The sequence below is a fragment of the Anopheles coluzzii genome, chromosome 2 (assembly GCF_943734685.1).
Source record: "Anopheles coluzzii chromosome 2, AcolN3, whole genome shotgun sequence".
Taxonomy (NCBI): Eukaryota; Metazoa; Arthropoda; class Insecta; order Diptera; family Culicidae; genus Anopheles; species Anopheles coluzzii.
This window is the reverse complement of record NC_064670.1, coordinates 14,649,709-14,661,044: the sequence shown is the minus strand read 5'-3', so window position 1 is coordinate 14,661,044 and position 11,336 is coordinate 14,649,709.

Sequence of the window (11,336 nt, the reverse complement as noted above, 5' to 3'; positions counted from 1 at the left end):
ATCCGCGCGTCATGAAGGTGAACTTGAGACCCGGGGCCCGTGTACACCCCCTGCTCTTGCACACAATCTGCGCGTGCTGCCCCCCCCCCCCCTTCTCCGCGAGGCCAACCGGTCGGATTCGCGGTCTCGGCGATGCACTTCGCGCTGTCGCGCCGACACTTGTCGCGCTTTCAGCGTGCCAAATCATCAAACTGTCGAAAAAAAAATACCACAACCACAACAACTTTTCGGGCCATTCTTTCGCTGTTGTTGTGTTGCTCTTCTTTTCTCTCTCTCTCTCTCTATGCCTCGTTTCGTGAGATTCGTTCACTCGCTTCCTTTTTGGAGGCTAATTACAGCTTCTGCACTTTGCAGTCATGCAACAAACGGTGGTGCGTCTTGCCGTTCACGTCGAAGGTCCGGAGGTACATGCACGGTTGGAGTCATCGCCGCCGTCGTCGTCACGGTGCTTAAGTCACAAAACTGCAGGCTAAAGCGACGAAACCTGTGACCGCATCCGGGAGTCACAAATGGGTACAAACAGGCGGTAGTGAGAGGCGCGTTTTCGGTTTTGGAGGTGGTTATCGAAAATGCAATTACCTTCGCATCAGTGCTACCAATTATCGTCACATGGTGGCTTCCGAATGGGAGGTTAACGATTGAGTCCATCGTGCACCCGACGTCCGACCCGCTTGATTATCTACCATGGAGCTTTAGCGCTTCCCGGGGAGCGTCACAATCTGTGCAGATTTACTGAAAACATGGGGAGAATTGAGTTTTTAATATCATTCTAAGAGATCTTAAGGCATTAACTTCATCCTGGAGATTCTTGGGCTAGCTTAACGGAGCTTAACGGCATAAGCAAAAGAACTTCAGTTCTGAAAATATATTCGAAAAATTATTGCAACTCAAAATGATCAGTCATTACATGCACTACGTTAGACACACTTTTTACAATGTTGAAATGCGATGTTACGGATGATAAAGGAACAATATTGAGTTGACTAGAGATACTCGGTAAGTTGTCAAATGCAAGTTGTTTGCTTCTTATCAAAAGAGACAAAGGTGTTCCGAAGAAGTCTCTTCGATGCTCTGTTTCAATGTTCCCAAATCTCCAATATCCCAACAGTTCCTTAACAATGTCCTTGTGTGAAGCTCCATCTTCTAAGCTCATCCAAACTGAAAATAATCCTTTTCCAACCATTCTATAAACATCAGAACATCGCATTCAAAGACACATTCCTCCATACGTTATCGTTTGGATGGATCCACACGAGCCGATGTCTATCAGCGTCTTCCGTTTGTGGTCCCGAATTCCATAAGGCCCGAAAGGCCATAAGGTCTAGTGGCTATCATCGCACTGCCAGCGATCCGCAATCCGCATGAGATGATGCCTGACCCCTTCTCACGTGCCGGCTGGGGGGCAACGAGCACACTTCAATCGCGCAGCACAATCGCTGCCAAATCGCTGCTGCCATCGCTGGAACAAACCGAGCGACCCTCTCATAATTTGGGGCGACCTTTCGAACCACGTACGCACTCACATCGCCGTAACGCGTAATTTCCGCCTGCATGAGGCCACTGCTCGGTACACAGACACACAGCCACAGTCCGGCTAACAGAATGATCGTTTAGCGACGTGCAAGTAATTTGGCATTCAAGGAACCAGTCGAGTGGTGTAGTGTGCCTCCCTCCCGCTCTGTCAACACTGGACATTCCCCCCCCCAGCAAGCGGCTGATGACTAGGCTTTCCTAAATCGTTACAAATCATAATTTTTCACACGCTCCACACCACCACCACCACCACCACCACAGCTCGCTCTTGCCGTCCTCCATCGAAAGAGGACCCATCGGGGCCTGTCAATCGATCGAAACTAACCGTGGCAAGGTAATTACCATCACCACGAAGCCCCCAAAATTTGTATACGAACGCGGACCACCGAACCGGTATCCGATCAGCTGCACAGTCATAGAAGAAGGTCAGGTAATTTCGTGTCCTTATACGGTACTTATCCGGGGTCCGGGCACGGTGCGCAGCAAGTGCGCAAGTGCTTGCGTAGTGTGCTTCCCTTTGCGGCCGATGGGTTTCGGGTGGCCACACGGGAACAATCAAACAACAGCATAAGCACATCCCTGTACAAAGGGAGAGATAGAGAGAGAGAGAGAGAAGAAGGCAAGGAGATAGATGGCAGATGCTGTGGATGAGGCTTCCCGCCACACTAAGTACGAGGCGCACAAAAGATTCATTATGGTAATTTCTCATTAGACAAAATGGAAATACCCAATCCCTTCCCCCTCTCTCTCTCTTACCGGGTGGGTGTGCGTGGTTTGTGTGTGTGCGCAGCAGGTTTGGCAGGTTCGATCCTACCAGGTACCAGGTTGATTGAAGTTCGAACGCGTTTGACAGATATTCGACGGCGTAATTGACCCGCAACGGCCCAGCGCAAACAAATGGACATCTCGCTGGACGTTTCATCGTGCTGTCCATCGTAGCAGGCCCTTGCGGTGCGTTACCGTGCGATGATTTACCGTGTGTCATTTGTTTCGTTTCCATGCGTTCGAAAAGGCGCAGATAATGGTGGGAATTGGAAGTTTTGCCCCTTCGGCCGAGTGCTGATTCACGGGCAGCACGGGGAAATTCAATTAGTTTATCGTGTGCGAACAAGGAAAGGTGTCAATATTTCACGACGCTTTAAACCGTCATGCCTCCCCCGTTGACGCATTTATGGATCCCAAAGCAGCGGATAGATCGCACGGATGGACGGTGGACGGTGCGGCCAAACGCGTCGTTTTGGTTAATTTCGTAATGATAACGCGCGTGTTGTAATTTCGACGCACATTCACTTAGGATTTTTTGTGTCCCGCTTCAATCCTTATTACACAACATGTTGCAAAAAGCAGTTAAACAACAACCAACAAAAAACAATTCCACAATTTAATAAATCTTCTTCGGCTCTATCACTCCTGCGCGATAGTGAGTGCAAATCCATTCGGCACCGATTTGACGCGGTGCGGGATCTAGGAGTAGCGTGTGGGGTTTTTTCGGCGGCCAGTTGCACAGGCGACCAACACTTTCCCGAAATTGATTTACCGTCTTGCCTCGGGTTGGCACGTGCCATCACCTCGGAGATACCCTTGGGAAAAGATCATCCTCAGACACAAAATCATTCAACCCACTTCGATTAGCTAAAATCCCTCATCAGCAGCTACCATCACAAACCATTTCGCGCCCCGATTAGGTTTGCTGGATTGCAGTTCAGCGCGCCCGGGAACTGATTCAGCGGGAAACAATTTCACAACATCGTTCCCATCGCACATGGTGCTCGTACTGGTGCTGGTGTAATGATGACAGACAGGCGGTCTCAAAATTTCGTTTAGAAGAACAATGTCACAAAAAAGCGGATCCTGAAGGGTTCACAGGGTTATCGGTTGCTGGCAGGCATAGCTGGCAGAAAACTAGGCGGCACAGTTGGAGCGTAGTGGCTATCACTGACCCCACAACTGGGGTGGTACAAATTTCATGCGCTCGTGGTTGGATTGTTTATATTTCCGTCCCGGGGTAAAGTATTGCGAATCTAATTCTAGGCGATTATTTTTAGAACCAACCGTGGATTGGTACTTGCTGACCACAAAAAATAGCATCTAATTATCACATCATTCGTTGGCCGTAAAAAACAAATCATATTTACTCACCCAAAAATGTGTTTCAAAACAATACCCGCGACAACACTGAGTTTGGGACGAACCACTTTGTTGGGAAAGTGCATCCACCACACGCTCCGCCGAAAAAACAGCAAGCGATTCTGACAACGAAATATGACGATCATCATCATTTGCATTCAAATGCCAAACCATCAAGCGAGGGCTGACTGCATCTAATCGCGCGATTGGATCGTCATCGTCATTTTTCATAAGTCCAAGTTTTATTGCTCACTTGCCATTTGCAAAGAAAAAAGCAGAAGCTTGATTTGCATTTTATGAAATTGGCTCGATCGACGGACCTTGCCTGTGCCTTTGTGCATCGCGCTTGATCTGGCGCATCGCTTTACATTGTTCGCTTTCGATTCGCTGCCTTAACCTTATAACTTGTAAATTAATTGTTTGATGGTTTTAATTTGACCATAAATTACCACCTAGAAACCGTGTCACGCAACCACTCGCCCTGTCCAGCTCGTTTCTAAGCGTTTGGAGCGACGAAAACGAAACGCAAACTGGCGATGACGTTCCCGGCTGTCCAGGTGGAAATGACATGGTTTGCGGATTTTTTTTCCCCATTCCTTCCACTTATTCTTTACATTATTAGTCGCTCTGCTCTGTCTCCAGCTAACTCATCTCATCATGGGGTGGAAATTGGCCTCTTTGACTTCGATCGATCCGATCGACCCAACGTAACGACGAACGCGTCCTCCCGTTCGACCACTTTGCTGCGCTTATCGAAACGATTTCATCGAATGCTGCTTTGTGTTATGCTTTCTCACAATCACACACACATACACACACAACCACCTGATGTACTGCACATTTTGCTTTTATGAGCCACACCGGCACTGCAACTGCTCCGTCGCACACAATTTCAATCCCATCTAATGATCGATTAATGCAATGTTTGTCCCCAAAAAATTACATGTTTTACGATGCCTGCTTTTATGTGTTATTTTGTCATCGCGTACTCTTTGCTGCTGCTCCCTCAACTGACCCCTTTCCTCCTTAAACGCACTTAATTACACGCTTGCCCGTACCGCGAGCATAACATTTTTCGCTTCAAACGTTTATGTGTGTCCTCCCGTTCCGTGTGCAAACAAGCGAAAGCGAAACACCCGAAACTGGCAGCGAGGGGGAAAAACGCTTCCTTTGAGATGGAAGGCCAGATGTCCGGAATGTCCGAGCAAAAATGCGATCGTAAGGAAAGCGAAATTTCTCTCGGCCAGCGTCTCCATCTCGGATGGGAGATGTAGCGAAAGTTGCATACGCTGGGACACGGTCAGGTGTTCTCTGGTCATGGGATCATGGGCAGATTTTTTGTCTTTATTGGTGCGCAATATTTTGTGGTTGTGGATGCTTTTCGGTGGGCAACTCCTGCGCACTCAACCGACTCAACTCGATGCATCTGTCAATCATCGCAACGGGCACACCGCGTTCGATCGGGAGGGAAGGCTAACGATGTAATAGCCACGGGCCGGTCGGGGTTACGTTTCGCGCAAAGGGTGAAGAAAACGCGATGGAATTGATAACATCGTTTGATTCCTTTGAAATGTTTCAACATTAATGCAATCATTCTTTGTTCAATAGCATACCTTCATAAACAAAGAAACTTAAATTGTTAATCAATTTTTTACCACTCCTCTTCATTATTCACCACATGTTCACACAAAAAATCCACTCAATTATAGTAAAAAAATAGTCATGCTCTTCTCGGGAACATCCTTTGTCAGGTCTTCAGGCTTCTTTACATACACATTCAAGATAAAGATCGCCGCTCAGCACCCTTGGGAGGATTTGATGCGTATCCTAACTAACCCTCTTATCAAACCGGGAACCGGAAGCCCCGAAATGCATTTGATAAAAATGTTTACTCATCAAACATGTTGCTTTGTCTCAGCCACAGCCGCACGATAAGAACAGGGCCGAAGCTGGGGTCTTGAGAGAACAAAAAAATCTCTCATTCCTTCACAAACAAGACGGCCTTTTTTATTGCTGCCATCTCCTGCAACCTGCGAGCAGGTGATGAAGGACCGGGACCGGGTTTTTGCCAGCAAATAAATCCAACGGTATTCTAGCGATACCATACCAAAACCCGTAATAATTGTCCACCGAGGCTGTTGTGCAGCTTGTGTGCTATCAGAAAACGCCTCCCCACCCCGGTCTCCCTTCCCAAAACCGGGCAGCTTGATCGGATTGTTTTTTTATTTATTTCGTCAATTTGATGCGGATCGTCACGGTGACGCGAGCGAACGTGCTTTCGCCTAAATTGTGACGCATAATTAGGCTGTGCAGCAAACGCATCGCAAAATAATTAATGTCCCTCCCAGAACGGTTAGTGGGCTCGTTGTGCCATTGTTGTTCCCTTTGTTTTTTTTTTGTCTTTCGAAAAATGTTCTTTGTTTGATTCACGCGTAAGCACGCGTTAGTTGGCAGCAGAAGCATAATAAAAAAAAAAACAAGTACACTCCTCTATCAACCTGCCTGATAAGTGCGAGCATAAACGGACGCACAGCGCTTGCTGTTTGTTTTTTTGATTGTACGAAATTGCACACATAATTATGTGACTTCTGGCTGGTCGTTTTTATGCAGATGTTGTGTGTCAGCGCAGAACAAGATCCTTCTTCTAACTACCATTCCAATCGGCAGTACCAATCGGTTCTTTGTGGTGCCCGGGGGGGTTCAACAGGGTGGGCAATAACGAACAACAAGAAGACAATTTCGACGAACCGATTCCCCTTTTGCCTTGCTTCCCTTCTTCCCCCGTCGATCGCGCGTCGTCCAGTCCAATCGAACGCCATCGACCCTAAAGTCACATTCGTTTGAACGGATCAATCGAAAAGGTCATAATCTCTGGCGGGCTTGACCACCTTCCTTAAGCTTCTCTGAGCACAAATCGAATTTGAAGAATACATGCACACACACTCTGTCGACAGTGTAATTGCGTGAGTGATTTGCATTCTACAGCGTGACTGGAGAAAACCTTTACAGTTCGTTCGACACTCGAACAATCGCCCTGCTGGATCTGCTTCCGATCTGCTGCGTAACCTTTGGCCCTTGGAGATTTATACCCTGCGTCAAGCACACTACTGGACAGCCATTTGCTGACAATCAAAGGTTTCTAAAATGAAGGGGCAATATGAAATATGTTTGGGTCTTTGTGATGCTTTCCTTAAAACTTCAATTCAATGTTGAGAACATCATTTTAGCTTGGGTTTTGACGTATTTACCGCACTAAAGCCTACTACAGAGCTTCTACACTGTTATCTTACCTACTCTAAGTCATCTCTTCGTAGGCTAGACATAGCTCTCTACCTCTTAATATCTCTCACGCCAATCGGCAAGCCCTTCAAACTCGAAGGCTGCACCTCGAAGCGCGCACAAAACCGTTGCCAGACGGAAACCTCGTTCCTCGTCCCGGAAGCGTCCAGCTCAAACTCAGGGGCTCGGCTAACCGGACTCACTCACTGTTGCAGTCGTAGCTCGAACTAACCAACCAGAGAACTAGACAACCGTCCCCACCGCCCCAGAGCCAAAGCTCTCCGGGGGCCTTCGATGACTTTACTATTTCCATTCGCAACGATACGAGCCCCATCACCGTATCATTATCGGCTGTAAACATTGTTGTAGCTAATTATTGCTTTTCTCCACCCGATACATGCTACCTGCTGCTGCTACTGCTTCCACTTCTGCTTCATGTACTGCACCCTTCCGTTAGCTAGACTATTTTCGCTCCCATTTTTTTGCTCCTAGGCTCCAACTCCAATGGACGCATCCTTCTAGGCGGCGCTACTAGCACACTCCCTCAGTGGTAAACCGGTGCCAATTAAACGGAACCGCATCGGTCAGCTGTTTCGGGACGGTGTCCTTGGGCAGCATAAAAAAAACTGTGTATGACCCACACAGCCAGGTCACCTCCAATCGAGTGGGAAAGTGAAGTTGCAGCAACCTGAAAGCACGAAAAAAAAGGTCACAACCACTTAACCGGCAGACGCGAACGGTTGTGCCCGAGCGGATGCAGTTGCTTTCGGGCGTTATTATGATGCTGCTGCTGCACAATCGCAAATTAATAATTGGCTCCAGGATCCTTTTGCGCACGAGCGAAAGTTTAAGCGAGTACAAATTGCGCCTAGTGCGCACATCGGACAACATGCCCGCCGAAGTACGTGCGCGTTGCCGAAAGCCCGATCGGACGCGACGCTATCTCATGCCGTGCTTAATTATCAACATTATCAAGTTGCAGCCAGCGTCCAGCCGGCCGGGATGATAGTGTGACACGGTGCTTCCGCCGGCCGTCTCGATCAATTCGCGCGTGTGTGTGTAAGCGACGAACGCCACCAAGACTGCAGCACCAAATGGAGCCACGTGTGCTGATAAAACATCAACCGGAAGTTGTCAATGTCTGGAAGTACAAGATCGATCCAGTATTCGCCGGTGTTCGATTACGTTCCCCTGTCTCTTCCTGCACCACAGTAATGGGAACAATGGTTTGCACCACTCACTATCTCTCTCCCTCTCTGTGTTGTGCCGCGTGCGGAAATCGGAAACGGGCATTTTGTTTTACGGGCTGTTCCCTTACCGGTCTCCCTGTTTTGGGGCGCAAGGTTTCTTGAAGGGTTTTGGGTGTTGGGAAAACACAGTCAATGTTTTGGGGAGCTCATTCAACTTTTACCCCGCCGTGTGTGTGTCTGTGATCCCTTTTCATGGTTCGAGGCAGAAGAGGTGGTAAGGGATGAACAGATTCATATGCGCATTGAGCTTGACTGATCGATCGAAAATCCACATATGCTACCTCTCCCCCACCCCAAACCAGCTCACCATCTTATGCTGCGAAAGCATATCATTAAACATGCCTGCTTGGAAGTGGTTTCGGTGTGGTGAGTAGTGCGCCACACACACACACTTTCCAAACACCAAATCTCACCGCACGGAACATGATTCGACACTTCTTCACTGCCACTGCACCCTCAGGGTGGTAATAACAGCAACAACATAAAAAGCACAACTCGAGCTCCAAAGCAAGACAAAAAAAACGACACCCCTTCCACCTTCTACCAACATAAAAGCTCATCGTGTACGGCTCTGTTAGGGGGTGAGCAACAAGCTAGCAGAAACTGGACAAGGGGGAGAGTACGGGGAGTGGAAGGGAAGGACGATCAGGTTCAAATCCGTTTAGCGCCGATTATCGATCACTTAGCGGTGTTCGACTCGCGGCCTACTCGCTTCACTCTTCAACCCTCTCCATCTCTTCCAACTCCTTTCGCCTCCTGCCTTGTTCAATCGTTTTCCGATTTTTCCGATTCCGATCGAATTAATTCCCACCTTTACCGTGTGCCGGTGTTTTCTCGTTCGCTCACACACACACACACCCCTAGAAGCGCAATCCTATTTGAGGTAACGATTGGAAATTGATTTTTCAATTTAGGAAAAATTATTGAACCAGTTCACTTGTGCGCGCGGTCTGTTCTGTTGGCTTCTTTTTTGTGCTCTCTTTGCTCAACACACTTTGTATCACGCTCACGGGGCCTTTGGACTGCGCGCGACGAACCGATTTCCCTTCCCTTTGTGCGAGATTGTATTCGAATCGCAATATTTGTCCGTTGTTTGGGTTTCTGTTTTTCTGCCGGCTTTTGTTTTCTCACAGCTTCTTTTTTTGGGAGGCGGAGGGGTTCGTCCCCAGTTTGAGTGGTTGGAGCGCGTGTGAAACAATTATTTATGAAAATGGACGAAAATGGATCGATTGATTAATGAGCAAATTGGTGAGAAAATGAGAATGAGCAACAAAAGCAGCAAGGGAGCTTTTCGCGCGAAAAACCAATCAATCGTGTATGGGGGGGGGCACCCCATAGGGGGATGGAAGGGGGAAGCAAATGGGGTCGGGTAAATGGCATTACAGATACGTTTTCATTTCATTTCCATCGGAGGTCTGAGGTCGTCATGATTGCTGGAGAGATTTAACCTGTTTTCTACGCCCAAGGGAAGCTCCATTTAGGTTGCGGGCAAAGTGGTCCGTTTTTAATGTTTAATTTGTGGTTTAGCTCTGGTGGGTTCTTCTTAACATACGTTATCATCGTTTACGCAGGATCAAACACATAACTACATCTTTTAACTGACTCTTGTAACAGAAATTCAAAACAAATCTTTCATCCTAACGATTCTGCTGTAATCTCAAATAATTTATTGCGTCAAAACGCTCTCATATCATTTTTACACCATTTTCCCAAACTTTTCCCAAAGAAGCGGCCACACTATCGCATACCCACATACGCCGATAAGCCACCACATTAAGATAATTTCACCGAGCCCGTTGCGGCCAACCATCTTCTAAGTGTTCCATAGCCACGACGCACTCCAGCAATTACTGGATGCGCTTGTTGTGTAACCTGACGCCCCAAAACCGACAGCCACCAGAGCGTGTGTCATCTGTTGCTGCTGCTGCAGTCACCATCGGCCCCTGAAGACGATCCTCTCTTATCTTCTCGCGCACATCCACCTCTTCACTATCAGAACCGAGTCCGGTCCTGAACAAACTACAGCCAAAAAGAAGTACCAAAAGCACAACAACAAAAACCCACCGAACCTAAATCTCAAGTTAACTTCCCAACTGCCTGACGACAGTTACCCGATAAACCGGGACTAGCTTCGGTAATCCGAAACCGGTTGCGCTCGGCCCAAACCGTAAAACACCGTTTTCGCCGTGGTCGCCCCGCTTGTTGTGGGTCCCACTTTGCCCCTTGCTGGCGACGAAATTTGAGGCAGTTTTTGTTTGCCAAAGCCACCTTTCCCGGGGTCCGCAAAATTTTTGGCAAACGTCCCAGGGTGGTGGGCTATCGCACCCGACATGCGCTTGCGCCTTCCAGGGATTGTGGACGGCGTGGACAGCGTGTACCTGACCCGGTCGGGGTGTACGGGGTGGTACGCTGAAAGTGTCACTTTACGGTGGCATCGGATTGATTTACCGTGTGAGAAGAGCGGCCTTTGTGTTTGCTGTTGCTGTTGTAGTGTGCGAAGCCGCAATAGTTTTGCAAATTCGCGTCCTCTTGCCGATCAAACCCACCCTTTCCCACACCCCTCCAGCGGTCGTTTTCGGTTGGTGATCTTTGCCAAAAAGCATTTGCTGCTAGCGCTCAAACTCCGTTTTCGGACCTCCGGCCACGTTACGCACGATCCAATATTTGGAGAGGGAATTTAGGTAAACTAATACGCCTGTCGAATGAGCAAGAATGTCCTCTTGCAACTCCCCCTTTTTGGGGAGTATCCTGACAGCTTCATTCAGCGTCCCTGTGGGTCCGTTCTGCTGCTGGGATCGGTTGAGTTTGATGGATGGAGACCTCCTAGGTTATGCGAAAAAGTTTGCAATAATGCAAAAACGATCAACTGACCGGGACCGACCTGCTCCCAGCGCACGTATAATATGATCGATTTAATCAGCCTCTTCAACAACAACAACAAGGCGGTGCACAAAAAGAAAATAAGAAGCGGTGTACAATTTGTGTGACCCGTTGGTGGTGGTCTCCGGTTGAGTTGTTCGTGCGCCAAGGAGCGGCCACGGGCGTCCCGTATCCATTATGATATCATCGCCATTCGCCTGCCCTGTCAGGAGCTGTCAGGCTTCGCTTCCGAGAAGGATGCAGCCATCCCAGGACCTCCCAGCGATT